At 41.5% G+C, this 19,948-nt stretch overlaps 2 pseudogenes across 2 annotated transcripts; both read left to right on the top strand.

Annotated features, from left to right (window-relative positions):
- The first annotated feature begins 2,138 nt into the window (after positions 1-2,138).
- Positions 2,139-4,753, top strand: LOC311177487 (interferon-induced very large GTPase 1-like; annotated as a pseudogene). Its single transcript has one exon. The product of its transcript is annotated as an interferon-induced very large GTPase 1-like (transcript).
- On the top strand, positions 4,720-17,649 carry LOC311177424 (interferon-induced very large GTPase 1-like; annotated as a pseudogene). The gene is made up of 2 exons: positions 4,720-8,041; positions 17,526-17,649. The product of its transcript is annotated as an interferon-induced very large GTPase 1-like (transcript).
- Positions 17,650-19,948: the final 2,299 nt, after the last annotated feature.

Below are 19,948 nucleotides of genomic sequence, written 5' to 3'. Positions count from 1 at the left end.
AGAATACTATAATTACATGGTTAACAACTATACCTATTACAGAATAAGAATATTGTAAATATTTACTTCATGGGATCCTGATTATTCTAATCTTTGTTCTTCTTATGGAATCCTATTGTTCATATAGCCTCCCTTTTCTCTTTTCAACTTTTCCCTCTTTGTCCTCATCTATTCAATTATTTAAAGTTATCTGCTGTCTAACCCATTTGTTGGTTTCTCTTTCATTTGCTCTTCTTTGAGATGTTCTCTACTGAATTCTTTGTTTCATCATTCAATTGCTCAACTCCAGAATTGGTGTTTCTTTCTATTTTATGATTCATATTTCTTGGGTACCTTGTTTTGTTCATGAATTTTCCCCTATGTTATTATCATGAGATTTGTGATAACTTGTTCAGTTTCTTTAACACAATTGTTTTTGAATGATATATCATCCAGATCTCAAAATTCTATGCTTTTGATCTAGTTATTGATGAATTATTATCTTTTGATGATGTTTTCTTGATTTTCATGTTCTTGTAGTATAGTTTTACATTGCTGCAACAGGTTTTACATTGCATGCAATCGGGTCCAGCCAGTCTATGGAAAACCACATGGCAGTGTCTCAAAACATTAAATGTGGATCTCCATTCGACCCAATAATTCCACTCCCAGGCATCTTTCCAAAACCACTAAATCAAAGGGAAATTTGCGCTCCCAGTTTATTGCAGCACTAGCTACTATAACTAAACTATGGAAACAACCTAAGTGTCTCTTGTAGTATTATTTAACTTTCATTTCTTCCCTAGTTCTTGAAACCTACTATCTGACATTTGGAAGATTATCTTTTCCTTTCCAGAAGACGGCGATATAGCTCAAGACTGTGTTTTCTCCCTAGCACACAGATACTGGTCTGTTTTTCTGACAGTGTTCCATTCATCATAATAGCTCCCCCCACTGAACTCAATGCATGTAGCAGCAGCTGATCCCAAAGGAAGGGGACTTGAGTCACCCACAGACTCACTGGAGAAATTCATGGGTGAGGTTCTCCAGAGCTCGAGGGTGGAGTCCTTGCTGAGGCCCTTGGCTCACTCAATAGAAATCATTTCTCTTCAGTGACCATTGATATTCTCATCTGCCTCTGTTCGATCTCTTTTCTCCTCCAGCCATGAACCACACAAATGGGGAGGTCAGGCACTCAGACACCACTCTCTTTTTGCCCCACTGGAAAGGTCATGGCACTAACCAGTTCAGTCTCATGCATGTCACCAAACTCATGCTGGAATACCTTCTTAGAGAGACTGGACTTCTATAAATTCTCTCTCATCTGTAGTTCTCTGCCCAGGTCACCACTACCCACATTTTTCCAGCCATAATGAAAGAGGCTGGGGCAGGTTAACTACCCTCTGGTTCTACAGCCTCTACCAAGTTCATCTGCTTATTATGGGATTGACAGAGGGTATGATTCTTTCCAGGCTCTTGGGCACTTGGTGTACACCCACATCTCCCACAGGGACACTTTGCTTGTGGATAAAATTTTTTAGTTATTTAAAGACAATGGAACCAAAAAGATTGAACTGCTTATGCTACCACCACGATAAGAGTAACTCCAAGGACATTTTAAAGTGTAGGAGAGATGGCAAATCCTAATGGAAAGGATTCTAATGTCAAACATTTTTTAAAAATTATGAAATAAAATATATTTAAAAATTAAATTTATGGGAGAATGAATAACATTATGAAGTGATCTAAAATTAAATGGCAGAGACAGGAGGGGCACCAATCAACATAGGCTGGTAGAAACTAATCGAGAAAAAGGTACTTGGTACCACTCTTATGTTCAAATAAATATAGTTGCCAAACTCATGCATATTTTCAAACGCGAAAACTTGGCATAATGTCCTCCTTCCATTTGATTCTGTGTAATAAGAAGCACAAAAGTCAGGCTGCGTACAGAAATCCATGTTGAGAAAACCTGCAAAGATGCCCTCCACAAAAAAGAAATGAATCAATGCTATAAAATATATTTCTTAAAACAATTACAGGTTGAAATGAAAAAATTGCCGACCTCCATCCTTAGTTCACTCACCATTGTGACAATGCGGCTGGTAATTTATATGGTCGTGATTCAGCTTAACTGAGAGTTTTCTCTTCCCACAGCCATGGCCATGGCACAGACAATCCCTGAGGACTCCCAGCACCCAGGGGAGAGAGGGCAAGACCTCCAGCAGATGCTGAATGAAGTGGGGCTCTCAGCTGAGTACTGGTTGCCTTAGCTTCAGGAACAACTCGGCGTCACCTGTGCCCTTACCACACCTAGAAGAAAAGGACCTACAGAGGCTACACTCCCGGGCAAAACATCCCTGGGAGGCAAAGGCCCTGAAGAAACTGCTGCACCTGTCACACCCAAAGAGGCTTTCAGAGTCACAGGAGGCTCAGGCAGAAATGATGAACAAGAAGCAGAAGCAGGCAGATAAGGCGCTGCAGGAGCTGAGAGACTTGCAGCCACAAGAAGAGGCAGTGAGGAGTAAAGAGGCAGAGCTGAGGCAAGCAATGGACATCCCCAAAGAGTACGGGCCACCGCCTCAAACGTCCCTAAAAGAGGTCATGGAAAACATGCAGAGACAACTTCACCTCACGGAGGGGACATTGTCCCACAGACAATACCTCCCAGACAGAGAGCTGGTGAGATGGGCATCCGGAGGACTGGCCCTGCAGGGAATTTACAAAACCAGCTCTGAAAGAGGCCTGTTAGAGAAGAGAGAAGAGCTACTCAGTGTCCCCAAGGAGTTCTCACTTTCTGGCCCTGGGCAGGACACGCACATGGAAACAAAAGAATTTACGTCTTCTGAAGACTAATCCACCTTCACCCAGACTATGGAAAAATGGGGCTTCAGTGTAACTGCCGCAGCCAAGGGTGGAATTTGGAGAAAAAGCCTGGAAGCTGGTATAGATGACAGCAAACATTCAGAATCCAAGGAAATCCGACAATCACATTCTCAGCATTCCTATTTTTGTTCAATCAGATTCAACTACATCCCTCTGGCCTCCTGCTACTTTACTGTTGATCAGCTCCAGTTCTCCAAGGCTGCTCTCCAGGAACTGCAATGCATTGAAGGCCTTCTGGGTCAGCCTGGAGGCCCAGACATACTCCTTTTGCTGAAGTGCAGGGCGGAAGCCTTCTTCCACAGGTTTGGCTCTCATGCTAACCAGGGCCCTCTGCATGTGGGAGTAATCTACTGGTGGAAAGCCACTGCAGAGTGTTTCCAGAGCGAGCAGCTGGCAGAAGTGAAACAGCAGGCAGCAGAGGCCCTGGATGGTTACATAAGGGGCAGCTACAGTGGCTTTGGAGTGCAAGGTGCCTCGGGCTTTGATGTATCAGACTCTCATTCAAGCACAGATTTTCAGAAAACCACTTACCAAAACCTCGAAACCCATGTGCTATTATCTACTGCCCAGACAGGTGGCCCACCAGAAGCAAATGGCCTCATTCAGTGGAAAGATGTCCTCGTGGCCAGAAATGAAACCTGGTGTGTCATTGACAGGGGACTTCAGCTGGTGCCCATCTGGGACATCATCCTCTCCAGCAACAGAAGTGATTTCAAGGACCCAATTCAGGTAGCTCACTGCCTGAAAGAAAGCTATGTTGCACTGACTGGCCTCCCAGCCCAAATCCAGGATGGGGAAGAATTACTGAGTGCTGGGGCAGAGGCTAGGGCTTTCCTAGAGGACGTGAAATCCTGGGAGGTAGCTGATCCTGAAGAGCAACTAAAGAAACTCATAGATTTCATGCAAATGTTGAATGAAAAAGTAAAAAAAATATGACACTTGCATTCACATATGCCTCATGGATAGGAATCTACAGAATTTTTTTAGAAAAACTGTCACATTTTGCAAAAATTCTTCCATTTATAACACTAAGTTTATTAAATCGCAGTTGCACATCCTCCTTGACCCTCATATCCACAAAGTGACAAACTTTCCTCAGGCTCGTTCCATAATGCAATGGATCTCAGAGTCGGCTTGGCTGCAAGAGCATGGCAACATCTCCCAATTTTCTGATTTAATTAATACCATAAAAGAATCCCAAAATGATCTCATGGAATTGAAGGGCAATCTCAGTCCCCAGAAGCAGTGCAGGAAGTTCAAAGGAGGGCTACTGATAAAATCAGCATGTCTCTTAGCTGCTTCTTGAATTATTTCTAAGAAACTGAACAGCCAGACATACAAGTCTTGCTACTTTGTACTGCAATGTGTGCAGGATACCATGCAATAAACAAAACTTTTCAGTATCTCTTGGGGTGTGGTGAGTTATATTTTATTTGGACTGAAATGCACACAGCATGCAAAAAATACCAGCAACTCAAAACTATTCGCAGCTACAGGGCTCATGCATTCCTGGTGCTCACAGGACTGATGGCCACTGCAGGAGGCATACCTATTTCTGCTGAAGAGAAAACACAATGCTTGGCATTAATAAAACAGCACATGGAACAATCATTGTCTGAAGAAGTTGTACAAGTCCTCACCAAAACTGGAGCAGATCATGAGTGGGAAAATCTAGAGAAAGAATTAAGGTTGCTCATCAAGCAGGGTGATGAAACCACCATGATTATGTTGCCAATGGATGAGGTGGGAAAACAATGGAGAAGTGTCTTCCATGAAAAGAAACAGCTCCATGATCCACATAATGATGAAAAGAGCAAATGAGAGGTCACAGAAAATGAAGTTTTGAGAGAATTACTCCAGCGTCTAGGCCTAGAGCATTACTACCCAAAGAGGATGAGCAGAGCTAACTTCATTTGATCTACAAAGCTTCTGTACATAGCACCCAACCCAGCTGTGAACAGGACCTTCCCTTCTACTTCCTGCAGAAGCTGCTCATGCTGGATTATGGCCTGAGATATCTGGTCTTCAAAGATGCTGGAAATACAGAGAATCGAGTTCATCCAAGTGACTCAAATCAGGAAAATACGGCATTTGGCTCTTTTAAAGAGTTTTTAAAGGACAAATTTAACCCCACTACTCCATCAACCACTACTCGCAGGCCCCACATCCACCCTATGGATATTCAGATGGCAATTCTTCACTGTGCAGATGATTTTGCCAGACAATATATTTTGGGCAAACTTGCCATTTGTCAATTTGCCCTTCCCCTTCTAATACCTAACCCCTGCACTTCTCAAATTGAATTCTCTCTCTGGTCTCTCAGACCAATTAGGTCTCTCTCAAATTAGGAAAACCTGGCAAGAGTCAAGGGTACCAGCAACCGAGAAGTGCAATTACAGGAATCAGCAGATGAGCCAGGTCTCTACCCCCATTGTGTCCTTTATTAGAGTTGGAAATGGCTTCTCTGCTTCCAAATCTCAGATCATGAACTGTCTTGTCAGTAAACATAAACACGATGTATTTTTTCACCGACACTGCAAAGGGAGCAGCAAAGACTGTCTCTTGATGGGAGGTGTGGTGGAAATCTGCTGGTTCTGTCCTGGGGGAGAAGAGGAGGAAAGATTTCACACCTTCCTGACCTTCACCAATCTCCATGGAGATGCAAAGGAATACCAGGAGCAACTCACCTTCCTGCAGAAGGTCTCTTGTCTCCTTGTGGTCCTCATATCATCATCTGATGACAACAAAAAAAATGAACAAATTTTAGAAATCCTTTGGAAGTCCTCAAAACCTCTGATCTTTTTGCTTGATGACAAAGAAAACCCTGTGAATAATAATTCTGGCCCAAGAGTGATAATCGGTCTCAGAAACAGAAATGAGGCTGAATTAACAGAAGAGCTCGCAACTACAATCCGGTGTTTGCTAGAGAAATCTGATGCTGCTCTCAGCTTACAGGCCTGTGCCCAGATTGCTCACCAGCAGGGATTCCTCATTGATGAGGACCAGAGAGATTTCAGGGAGGCCAAGGAAAAGGCAGAGACTCTAATGGACCTACTGAGGGAGATGCAGATATCTCCGGTGAAGGAAAAGTTACTGCCCCTTCAGGGACAACTTTGGCTCCTATCATGTAAGAAAGACAGAAAACTGTATCATCTGAGAGAGAAGGGGAATCAGAGCATTGAACAACACAAGACAGAAATTGAGACAGAGAAGCAAAGAATACAGCATCAACAGTTGACCAAAGACTTTCCTCTCAATGATTTAATGCAATCTGTCCTTGAAATTCTCCAAAAATATACAGACACTGATAGCAAAGTCTATTTCCTCCAATGGATGAGTGTGCTTTTGGACAATATGACAGCCAGACACTTGGAAAAACTGAATAAAAAGAAAAAGAATTTGTGGTCATGGATACAAACAGAAAAGCAAAATGTACAGAAGAACAACTATCTGAAAGACTGGGAATATGCGATAGAAGCTCTCTCCAGAGAGATTAATGACTATTCCCTGGGGATTGAGCAACTTCTCAGAGAGGTGGGCCAGATCTATGAAGCTCTGGAAGAAGCTTCCTCCACAAAAGATAACCTTCTCCGGTCTCTCCCCTAGATTGCTGCGGATCTGATGATCGCTGGTATAACAATTGAGCTGATGGATGGGGATGCTTCCTATGTGCCACTGAAGTGGGTGGCAGCCTTGTTTGACAAGGTCTCTGAGAAACTAGGGGACAAACGACTGTTTGTTCTCTCTGTCCTTGGCCTGCAGAGCTCAGGGAAGTCCACCCTGCTGAATGCCCTTTTTGGGCTGCAGTTCACGGTCAGTGTGGGGAGGTGCACGCGAGAGGCCTACATGCCTCTCCTAAGGGTGGAGGAGACATTCACAGAAGAACTTGGCTTTGATTTTGTCCTGGTGGTGGACACAGAAGGACTCCGAGCCCCAGAACTCAACATCAAATCCCAGAATCGGGACAATGAGTTGGCAACCTTTGTCACTGGACTTGCAAACTTGACTCTGATCAATATTTTTGGAGAGAATCCATCAGAAATGCAAGACATTTTACAGATAGTTGTCCAAGCCTTTCTGAGGATGAAACAAGTGAAAATCTCTCCAAGTTGCCTCTTCGTCCATCAGAACATGGGAGAAGTCACAGCTGAAGACCTAAACATGGAAGGACAGAGGCGGCTGCAGCAGAGACTGGACGAGATGGCAGCAACAGCAGCTGAGCAGGAACAGTGCTCAGATGTGACCCGCTTCAGCGATGTCATTAAGTTTGACATCAACATTCATGTCTGCTACTTCGCCCACCTGTGGGACGGCAACCCCCCAATGGCCCTAATCCTCGCTACAGTCACAAAGTCCAGGACCTGAAGAGCAGAATTCTCCTGACCGCCCAGCAGGAGGCCAGGGGAAGCATCATGAAGATATCGGATGTAAAACTGCGAGTTCAAGACTTGTGGAGAGCACTTGCGAGTGAGAACTTTATCTTCAGTTTCAGGAACACCCAAGAGGTCATGGCCCTGAGCAATCCTGATGCCATGTACAACTCCTGGACCTGGGAGCTGAGGAGTCATGTGCTGGGCGTGCAGGACAAGCTGATCAACCAGATTCAGAATGGGAAAACCGAAATACTCATGACAGAAGAACTTCATGTTCCTGTCGCAGCAAAATATGAAGCCATCAAGCAAGAACTTGAAAAATGTTTTACTGAAGATCCAGTATTTAGTAAAATACTGGTACAATGGAAAGAAGATTTGGAGAATAAGTTACTAATCCTTATAGAGGAGCTTATTTCAGAGACCCAGAGAAAAGTCAATGAACTGATCAGTTTTAAAAAAAGTCAAGAAAAACTGTATAACAGAAACTCAATTTATGAAAGGCAATTATTAAAAAGAAGTCTCGACTTGGCTTTAACTGTAAAGGGCAAACAATTGAGTGAGAAGGAGCTATGTAAAATATTCAGTGAACTTTGGCAAAAACGGATCTCTGAAATGCCCTCAACACTCCAGCGGATTCCAGAGCCTAAGATTGATGTGGATGCAGATAACATCCTTTTGCAACATTTCAGAGAGGAGAAAAGTGTGGTCAACATACTGACAGAAAATTCTGGGAGGAAGTTTCCAGATTATGACAAACATGTCCAAATGAACCAGGGTTATGTGCTGTTTGCAAAGGGCTTAATGTTGGAAGATAAAAAGTCCATAGATATGATGACTAGTCACATTGTTTCAAGATGTGAAGACACTATTGCCAACATTAGGAAGCAACAGCAGGATTGCAATGCAAGCCATTTCCACAAAATCTTGTCAATAATAAAGCAAGAGGTGAAATCTGCACCAACTTGGGATAGATACACATTTACAAGTAGATATAAAATGGATTTATCTATGAGTTTATTCCAAAGTGCATCAAGAGAATTTAAGGAAATGCACAAGGCATTCAAGCAAGCAAATGATCCCGTATACTACCTGGAAAACAAGAAAGATGATTTCTTCGTGAGTTTTAAGATCACTTGTCAGGGAGCAACTTCAATCAAAACATTTGTTGATTTTCTGTGGAACAAGCTCACTCCTGCTATTGCCACTGCCATAAGGGGGAAAATGGCCCTTAGAATTGCTGGGGACATGAGGGCTACCTGCCCAGCACTCAATGGAAACAGGGCCAACCTGGAGAGGCACATTCTCAACTCTTTGGCAGAAGAGAAAAATTTGCGCACCCAGTACTTTTATCATTCAGAGTCATTTTGTAGAAAGTACATTGAAAATCATTTTCAAAGATATTTTTCAGAGGATGGAACTGAAAAGATGAAGATATTTTTAAAAATAAATTTAAGTGCCATCAAGAATTCCATCCTCTCAGCTATTCATGAATGCACAGCACAAACCAAAGATAAAAGCAGCACCGTGTCTGATTGGTTGTATCTGTTCTGTGATCAGCTGGAAAGTCAACTGATCTTGCCTCTAAAGGATTTGGTAAGCATTGAACACCAGAGGTAAAAGATACTGATTTTCTCGAAGATGCCATGAGTGAATTTTGGATCGCATAATGAAGTTAGTGGAGCACAACTATCTGAGCATGCCTGCAGAAAAAATGGTTCCTGAAATCGCAGAAATACTCTTTGAACCTCCCTGTGACTGCTAGAAACAGTGCCCCTTCCGTGGAGCAATTCATAGGAACACAATCCCTGCACACGAAGGAGATCACAGTGTTCCCTTCCACAGTCCTCGGGCTGTTAATGGAGGGCATTTTATTAGAACAGACATTTTTTCAATTAATTTCTGTACACTTGCTCTAGCAAGTGATTCCACATTTAGCTTGCCTGATGGCAGAAATTTCCCATGGAAGACCTACTGCCTGGCAGGAGGGGAATATACCACATGGAGCATCACCCCAGACCTCTCCTTCCAGCCATACTGGAAATGGTTTGTCTGTCGCTTTAGATCAGAACTAGAAGAACGACATCAGTAAAAATTTGTAGGCCGGGGCCAAATCCCTGACTCATGGACCCAAATCACAAAGCAGGACGTGCTTGATGACTTGAAAAACCGATAATATTCAGCGAGCACAAAGGAGCCCAAGCATCAGAGCTAGAGTGACAGTGCCTGAGCCATCCTGATGTACTTCCACCTCACATCATAATCCTCCCTATTTCCATTGTTCAAGTAATACATCTGAAAATAACATTTCAAGAGTAGATTTTCTGTGACGGCTCATTTTTATTTACTTTAATTCTTTCTGCATTAAAATATATATAGACACATATACATGAAATTTCATCAAATCAAATCAAATTCATTTTAAAATCTTACTGCATATTTTAAATTATTCTGAATGCTTTTAATTTTAAAATACACAATACTATATGAAGTCATATAAAATAAGTTTCATAATGGGAAATCAAAATCATTGCTGACTATAACAAATTTTTATTATTTAAATATTTCAGGCACTCCCTCTGCCCACCTGTGACTCTGCAGGTGCCTCTTTTCATATTCACTGACTTCCCTTGGCAGAGGCAGCTCTCCTCAAGGCAGCCCGCCAGCAACCATGCAGCCTTCTCTTAGCAAACCTGTCCCTTTTGGGGGGGCTCTTCCTGACCACTGGTGTCTATGCAAGTGTCCTTTAATCTGTCCCTTTCCCTAATAAACCTGTTCTTTAAATATGAAAAAAAATATTTCAACTAAGATACAGTTCTTGCTTGAAATTACAAACTGCATTTTAATATGAGTGCATTTTTTCACCCTCTGAAATTGCGAATATAAGTTTCTAAACTTTAAATTACAAAATAATCAGGGAATTTCCTGTTTCCCAGACCATACAATATTTCATGTATTCTGTTCTAGGAAAGAGTAAGCAAAGACTTGACCAGGATAAGGCCTGTGACAATTCAGAAAAATCATAACCAAGTAACTGTGAAAAAGAAAACAAATATTTTTTTTTCAATCTTTTTTATTCTCATTTTCCTTTCATCACTTTCTTCCCTGGCATTTTCAGTACTCAGTGCATTTTAAAAATTTTTCACAACTTTATTTTTATTTGCAGAGAAGAACTGGGGTGTAAGCCAGAGATGTGGTGGTGGTGGTGGGGAGCTAGGGGTTAGATAAAGTGAGAGGATTCACCAGAGTCAGAGTGGGGAACAGAACAGGCAGACTGACTGAAATACACTGGTGAGGGGAGCAGCGGGTCTGCTCCGCCATAAGTGGGCCAGCTCCCTGGCTGGGGATCAGGCTGGAACTCAGACATTAGGGATGATGGTACTGAGGCTTAACCCCTAGGCCACCAGGGAGGCCCTTAAAATTATTCACATCTTTAAAATGACTCACAATAGGGCCTCCCTGGTGGTGTGGGGCTTAAAGACACTGTGCTATCAAGTTATCTGCAGCCACTGCAGCTGGAATTCTATCCAGGAAAAGCCAGGCAGCTGACCCACATGGCACAGTAGACCTCTCCTGTCTTGCTCCCCTCAGCAGTGTATTTCAGTGGATCTGCCTGTTCTGCTCCCCAGTCTATCTCTGGTGAATCCTCTCACCTCCCTTTGCCCCCCAACTCTGGCCTATAACCCAATCTTTGCATGCATAAATAAATAAATCTTAAAAAAATAATAAAATGACTCACATTAGCACAGGTATTTGAAACCTGGTGCAATGCACACATTGAGAAGGATAACCTTTGGATTATTTAAATCTTAATAAATTAAGATTTATTAATTTAAACAATAAATTATTTATTAAATAATTATTATTTTAAAATAATAAATATTTATTATTTTAAACTTGGTAAAATGATGCTGTCGACAACAGTATAAATCTTAATAAATTAAGCTTTTAATTAAGCTTAATAAATTAAGCTTTTTAAAAATAAATTAATTTATTTAATCAGTTAAATAAATCTTAACAAATTAAAAAAGTTCAAAAAAGTGCTATTTAATAAAGACTGTGGATAAGGTCAAATTTGAGTAAGCCATTAATGATTGAAAAATTGATTCCTTCCAGAATAAAATATCAAAAATTTATAGTCTCAGATACTGCAGGGGGGCCTTGCTGCCCCAGCCAGATGATGCTGGCAAGCAGCTAAGAAAAGGGCCTCACACCGTGGGGCTGAAGAAAAAGGGCCTCATACCGTGGGGCCTAAGATTTTAAAGAGCCTCACACCCTGGGGCTGAAGATTCCTTGTGCCTCACACCATGGGGCTGAAGATAAACATCCCTTTGTTTTTTTGTTCTTGGTCATAACAAGAAAGAACTTTTCAGTAAATACATTGGACAATAAATTATACATATAAGAATATTGTAAGTACATGGCTCGGAAGATTACTTGCTTAAAAATTAACCACTGAATAATTGAATAATTTGGCCCACTTGATAATAGGTAATAATTTCTGTGCAAGGGCATACCTGGTAAGCAACCCAGAGCTGGCCGCAATTTTCCTTATATGGAAGTTCCATAAAGAAGCCTTCTAATGATTCATAAAGTTGATTACACTATGAGTTTCTAGGTAGAAAATGTTCTAACAACTGATAACTGGGAAGCAAGTGGTCTCTAGCTGCAGGCCACATGGATAGAGGCGTCTCCTGCTATTGCAGCCTTGGCGGATAGGGATGTACCAAGGACTATTAGCTGTCTTAGGTAGTTGTTTAGGCTAAAATAATGAGTATAAGGTCACCTCTTTTCTCAAAACACATAGGAGCCAAATGTCTATGGGAAAGGAATGTACCAATTGTTTCTGTTTTGCTTCTATGCATATGATGATGTAATCCCACCACTTGCCTTAATGTATAAATAGAGACCCGCTGAGATCCTCAGCAGGAGATACTTGCACCAGATAGAGTGTCTGTGTCTGCCTCACTCCCCTGCCCCTCCTCCCTCAAGTTTGGCTAATGCTGTCCCATCCTTTCAGGAACTCCTGACATGACATTTTGCCAGAGCTGGTCTTCGGCACTCAGATTCTGATATTTTAATAAAATTTATTTTTTTTAAGGATTTATTTACTTATGTATACAAGAACTGGGGTACAGGCCAGAAGTGTGGGGGATGAGAGGATTCATGAGAGACAGAGTGGGGAACAGAACAGGCAGACTGACTGAAATACACTGCTCAGGGGAGCAGCGGGCAAGTCAGGAGAGGTCTGCAGCACTATGTGGGTATCTCCCTGGCTGGGGATCAAACTCGTGCTGCAGTGGCTGCGGACAGATTCACAGGTTGCATCTTAACCCCTTGTGCCACCAGGGAGGCCCCTAATAGAATTTGCTTTTATGTAAGAAAATACTATCTCCAAATCATGTGTGCTTTTGATTTTCACCCTATTTTGCCATGAGGTCAAGATTGGAATAAAAATGAAGAACACGCTGAATCCCACCAAGGACCCGATATGGGCAAGTGTCAACACTGGGCAAACCCGCACCTTCTGAAACAGTGACATATGCAGTGTCCCCAGCTGATGAGCTAAAGGAATTCCAGTAGGAAGGAGACAAATCCTTTACATTGAAATGCGGGCGTTCACAGGTTTCCATGTGCAGGCTTGAGCTCTGCCCCTCCAGGGAAAACTCTCAGTCCAGAGAAAAGGAGTTAGAGGACTTGGACTTTAGGGTTGGGGATGGGAGTCCTGACTCTGCTGTCTTTGTTCCCTCAAACAGCTTCAAGCAAACATTCAGTTTTAGTTCAAATGATCCCTGTTTCCAGAACAATCTTAGACAGAAAAATCACAAAGAATCAGGTGTTGTCGACAGTATCATTTTACTTTTGTTCTTTGGGAAATAATCTCAGTAAGAGTTGGAAATCTATATCCTAAAGATATAGATTGAAGGGGGAACGAAAACAGGCCCCCTGCAAAGCATACCTGTATTTTTGTGTTCTTGAAAACTATAATGCTTGCTTAACATTTGCTGAATACTTTTTATGTTTGTTTAATGCATTCATAATTGCCTTTGACTAACAAGTTTCCTATATATTAATTTGATTTTCAAGTCATATTATTGTGTATCAATAAAAAAGATCTTTGATTAATTCCACAGGCATTTAAGCTGTGTACTTATTAAATGATATCCATGGGCTGTGCTCGAGATAAAAAAAAATAAATTACTGGAAAGAACTAAATTGGACTAGAGAGATAAGTCAATTATTAATGTTTTTTCTGTGATAATTCTGGACAGAAGAAAGCTGCCATCAAGGTGGGGCTAGAACACAGTAAGGTCTCAATAAGTGTGATTGTATCTTACAGCACAATATGCATCTCAAGATAACAATGTCCTTCATCAATACTTACAGCTATTTCAAGCACTAATCAAACTGAAATTTAACAAAGTGGCCTAACCATTATTTAGCATGTATTAGGTACCTCAGAATTGAGACTAAATTCACATACACAATCGAGACAGATTCACATATAAGTGATTTATTAGAAAAGTTCTCAACAAATGTTGGCGAGGATGTGGGGAAAAAGGAACTCTCCTGCACTGCTGGTGGGAGTGCAAACTGGTCCAATCACTATGGAAAGCTGTATGGAGATTCCTCAACCTACTAAAGATAGAGCTTCCATATGATCCAGCAATTCCACTCCTATGTATTTACCGAAAGGATATAGAAACACGAATTCCAAAGGGCACCTGCACGCCTATGTTTATAGCAACACTATTTACAATAGCTAAGCTTTGGAAATAACCCAAATGCCCCCAAATAGATGACTGGATCAAGAAGATGTGGTACATATACACCATGGAATATTACTCAGCAATCAAAAAAGATAAACTCATGCCATTTGCAGCAACATGGATAAAGCTGGAAGGGATCATGCTCAGCGAAATAAGCCAGAAAGAAAAAGAAAAATACTGGATGGTCTCACTCATAGCAGGAGTTTAGAAAACCTAAATAAGAGACCAGGAGCAAGAATAACTATAATAAAGAAAAAATCAAAATCAACAAGCAACTATAAACCAGAGACACACTGCAAGAGCGGGGGGTGGTGAGGGGAGAGAAGGGATTGGAGTCAAAATAAGGGGGATACAATTGCATGGGGAATATAACCAAGATGAAAATGCATACATTGTGCAAAAATGAAAAATGATGTAAGAAATATATAAAAAAGAAAAATTAAAAAAAAAGTTCTCTTAGTCAAACTGAACATGGGGAAGCAAAAAGAAGGTAACTTAAAGGGAATAGATTGGTGAGTATAGATCAATTTTGGAGAGTTAGGTAATGCCAGCTTGCAGTGTTAAAGAACACTATCTCAAATGTTAGATGGCTTCATGTTACAGAGGATGTCCACCATTACTGCCTCTGTGAAATGGAATGAGTTCACCAAGCTCCTGTGCTTTATGTTCTTCATCTATAAAATGACAGCCCCTCATGAAGGTGTGAGGGCTACCTAAGATAACGCATGTGCCTGGCACAGAGGATGATTGCACTAATGCCAGGTGGTGGTGGTAAAGCAAGAAGAGAAGCAACTGTCATGCTAATAGAAATATTTACAGTTGTAAACATTCTCATGGCTATAATGAGATAGAGTCACACCTGCATTCCCCATTGTGAAGTCATGAGGAACAGTGTTCATGATGCTCAGCATCTACAATGGTGCTTTGCACAGTGTAGGCAGTACAGCAAAGGAGAAATTGCTGCTGCTGGACAAGTTCGCTAGATTTTGCATCAAAGGTGGTGACAATTGAAAGGAAGAAATAAGTCAAAGATGGTTCAGTTTCATACAGGGGTAATGCAAGTAACATTAATTTAAATAAGTGGTTGCCAATGATATCTAATCTGCTACAACATTTTTCTTTTCTCAATCATCTTTCTTGAATTACCTGCATCACTTATTACTCTTTCCCTAAAACACTTTATTCACTTGGATTTGAGGATACTGCACTCTGTTTCCTCCCACAGCACTCTTCTGTTATAGCTCCCGTTGCGGCCACACTCCAAGGCTCAGTCCTTGGTCCTCCTTCACGATCTAGTGTCCTCCCCCTGCTCTCCCCCACGTCCTCCCTCTTCTCTCTCCTGTCTCCCTCCCTCCCTCCCTCTCTCTTTCTCTCTCTCTCTCATGTTTCACCAGTCCCTATGGCAATAAATATCACCTGTACATTGATGACTCTTTTTTTTTTTAATGACTCTTAATACATGTATCACTCACACCTCTCTACAAATTTCACACACCTGCTCACTCAACACCTGTATCTGAACATATTGGTCATCTCAAACATATTTTTTCTTTTCAGATTAATTTTTTTTTATTTTTTACATCATTGTTCATTTTTGAACAACATTTGCTTCCCCCCACACCTCAGGTGTAGTCCCCATAGAGTTTCCTTCACTGATGCACCCGTGCACCCTCACCTCAGTCCCCTGTGCTCCTCCCTCCCTCCCTCTGATCCCTCTCCAGCCTCCCCCTGCAGTAGAGACATCTCACAATGAATATGCTTGCAACTGGATTCTGATACCCACTCACCCAAAACCTGCTTTATCAATGACCTTTCTCATCTCAATTAAAGAAAAATCCATTGTTTAATCTGCTGCATCAAAAAATCCTCTAAATTATTCATAACTCCTCTCACCCCCTCATTGTGGTTAAAACTTGTAAAAATCTACTTTCAGACTATCACTTAAATCCAACCAGTTACCACCATCCAGTGGAGGCACTAAGGCTTCATAGACTCCAGACAAAACACCCGTGTACTCCTAAATATTTTCAAGTCCTTACTGATACTTCACCTTATCAATGAGACTTTCCTAAACCATCCCAAGTAGAGCTGCGGTCTGTACCCCTGCCCGACCCCTGGCATTCAGTTCCTTCTGAATCACTTCTTCACATGTTTGTTTTTCATATAACTTCTCACCTTTGGGATGCCATTAATTATTCATTTTTTATTTTGTTCTTATTGTCTAGGATAAAACAAACATTAGAGCATGAGACTCTTGATCATTGTGACATCCCTGCACCCATCACAATGCAGGTTCAATGTGGGTGCTCAATAAAAGTTATTCAATAAATGAATGAATGATGTACATAAAATCAAGGGATTTTTTTTTATGTAGTGAAATTTTCATAGAAATCATTACTAGTATTTCAAATCACATTACTTGTGTTCAACATAAAGAACTCCTTTTAGTACAGCTGGTAAGTTGTGTTCGCTAGTTACAAATTGTCTCAATGTTTCTTTACATAGAAATTTATTTTGCTTTTGTTTACTTAAAGATAGAGGGTTCTTGGCTGGCACTTTGAACCTGTTATCATACTGCCTCCCACTCCCATGGGAATTGGTGAGACGTTTCTGTCCATCTTATTGGAGATCTCTTGTATGAAGTGAGTCATTTTTCTCCTACTGCTTTCAAGATTTTCTTATTGCTTCTAGTTTCAAAAGTTTTACTTCAATTTGTCTGTCTGTGGATCTCTTTGAATTCATAATTCATTTAGTTTCTTGGACGGTCAGATTGATCTTTAAAAATAAATTGGGGAAGTTTTCAGCCAATATCAGCAGATATTTTCTCTGCTCCTTTCTCTCTCTTCTTTCCTTCCAGGCTCCCACCATGTGTGTGGTGCCATGCCTTGTGCTTTCCCATATTCCCTTAAGGTTCTATGCACATTACCCATTCCATTTATCCTTGTTCTTCAGACTATGCACAACTGAATAATCTTTATCTTTAAGTCCTCTAATTCCTTCTTCCAGTTCCAATCTATGTTGAGTGACTCAAATGAAATTTTCACATCAGATATTATACTTTTTGACTATACCATCTGATTCTTTTAATAATTTCTTTTTATGGATATTTCTTTAAAGTTTTTTTTTAATAGAGGCATGTTTTATTTATTTATTTGTTTGTTTGTTTGTTTGTTTATACATGCACTGGGTACAGTCAGAAGCGCGGGAGGGTGAGAGAATTCACCAGAGCCAGAGCGGGGAGCAGAGCAGGCAGAAGGACCGAAGTACACTGCTGAGGGGAGCAGCGGGCGGCAGGAGAGCTCTGTGCGCCATGTGGGACCCTCCTCCAGTGGCCGGGGAGCAGCCGGGGATTGAACCGGTGCCGCAGAGGCCGCGGGCAGCTTCGCAACCCAGCACTCAACCGCTGCACCACTGGGGAGGCCCTTTATAGATATTTCTTACATGATGTTGTAGGGTAAATAGATGGTCAGGCTTTGACGCCACTAGCTTCTGTGGTTATCACCTGTGGCCTTGAATGCAGGAGCACTTGGGAGCCCGGGCCTGATGGGGGTCACCTGCAGGATGGTGTGGGCATGAGTGAGTGGACACACTTGGGCTTGGAGGCTGAGGCCAAAGGGCTTCGTTACTCAGAGATGGTGCAGTGAGAGGGTGGCTAATGGCTACCAGAAGCCAAGTGACTACAGAGAGGCAGGACCACAGGAGAACTCTAGAGAGAGCCCAAAGAATGAGTACAGATTTGTGGGGCAGCTGGGAGGCCTGCCAGTCTCCCAGCTTCAGGGCCTCCTTTGTCCCTCTGCCGGCTCTGCTCCTGGCTGCTTCCACTACAGATGTGAATTGTCATCACACCTACCTTTACATCCTAATCTTGGTCTCTCTTTAGTTCTCTCAATATATTTATTATGGTGTATTTGAAGTCTTCTACCCTTAAATCTGACATTGGATTTTTCTTGCAGGGGATTGCTCCTGACTGCCTTTTTCCTGAGTAGGGATCATATTTTACTGTTTCTTTGAATATCTTGCATTTTTTTTTTGGTGGAAACTAGACACTTTAGATTAATATATTATGAACTATTACTTTTCATTCTTTTTGAAGTTAAAATGCAAATGAATATAATGCAGTACAATCTTTTGATTCTTTGTCCTGATTGGGCTTGTGAATATGCTTTAACATTTTTTAAATGGAATGAGATAATTTTTTTGTGTGTTATTTTTCTAAGGAGGTCTATTTTCACAGTCACAATGTTTGTCTATGAAGATGCAGGTATTTAGTTACTAAAACTCTATTAATAATTTTGGCAGTTTATATAGTCATGACATATTTGGCATTTTTTAAAATTATAATAATGTATATGAAATTCTACCACAATCATTAAAATTACTTATTTAGATATGATGCAAATGTCCCTTAAGTAATTCACTAGTTAACTTACATAGGGGCCATTATGCTTCTGGAGTGAACAGATATAGGTACAGGACTTCCAGTAGCATGTGTAGAGCCACATCAATCATCAGGTGCCAAAAAAAGTCCTCCCCCTACGATTTGCTAATGTCACTGAAAAAGAAATAATTTGAGAGAAGGGCAAACACATAAAGTTCTTAATAGAATTATCTAAAGTTATGACTATATTAAAATGACATGGTAAAGAACAATGGGTGACCTAGAAAATGACACCACCAGCAAGCTGACCATACATGTGAGGCACACACCGGGGGAGGGTAAAAAGGGGGTCAAAACAGGGGAGGAAAGGGCTCAGGAACTATGGGGGTAGTCACTGGTGGTGTGGTGGTGGGAGAATAGTGTTGACTACACATGAGGGGAGAAACTGAATACTGTACATGAATGAACAATCATGTAAGAAAAGAAAAGAAAAAATAAATAATGAGTGACCTGACACTTCATTTGGCTTTTATTAACCCTACTTCCTAAGTAAAGCATAAGCATAGCAAGCAAGCATAAAGGTAGATTAGAGCGATAGAGTTTAAACAGGTTTTCCTGGATAAATAATCTTTCATGAATAATGGCCTTAGAAAATTTCTAGAAACTATTATTGGTTGCTCTTTGAGATATTATCACATGTGCTGTTTCCCGGAAGGATGGGTCCATGTGGACCCTCACAGGGCCATTCCAGAAGTGAACTCCTCTAAAGGGAACAGCCCTGGAGGATGTGTAAGGAAAAGGCTTGAAGAGCGCCATTGAGACATTCTGAGCTTGATGTTCTCTGCTAGGTAACTGCATGGGCCTTCTACTCTACTCATCAGCCTGCGATTTCCCTGAGCTTCATTCTCACAAGTTCTCTAGGAATTCATCTTCCTTCCTTTCATTCCACTTGTATTTCCTTTCACACAACACCTGGTTATGAACTAAAACCTCCACACCGGCTCCTATTCAATGGTGCACCCTCCTGCTGCACAATGTTCACACTTAGCTCTCCGTCAGGAGAAGCTGCACAGAACAGCTTCATGCTGCTCTCCCCTTGGGCCACCAAGGTGCTCATCATGCCCACATGGCATCCCTACCTAGGCTGTCCCAGCCAGTAACTGACCATGGTAGGGTTGTTAGAGCTGACCTATCCCTACACACTGCAGTGCTCTTCCAGCAAGTAACCTTTGCTAAGGACCTGAGACTTTTTCAGAAGAGAGCTGTAGTCTGAAACTTGTCTTCCCTCATCCTTTCTTCCCTCTCCCCTTCATAGGTGTTAGACTTGCATGATGATCTGGAAAATTTCCTTGACTTGCTCCCACCTCTTAATCTTTCACAGGCACATCTCCCTTGACATCACTTGCACATCTAACCCCATCTTAGTGCAAGCATCTTGAAGGACTCAAATTTACATAGGTGGCACTGGTGTGGTCCTAGAAAACAGCAGATAAAAGAATTTGGCAAATGACTGACTCACCTCCCACCGCCAAAGCTGGCAAGAAAGACCCATCCTGAGAGCATGT

This window comes from Talpa europaea (genome assembly GCF_964194135.1).
Source record: "Talpa europaea genome assembly, chromosome: 1".
NCBI classification, from domain to species: domain Eukaryota; kingdom Metazoa; phylum Chordata; class Mammalia; order Eulipotyphla; family Talpidae; genus Talpa; species Talpa europaea.
Note: the sequence above shows the minus strand (reverse complement) of the source record. Positions and strands in the feature narration are given on the sequence as shown.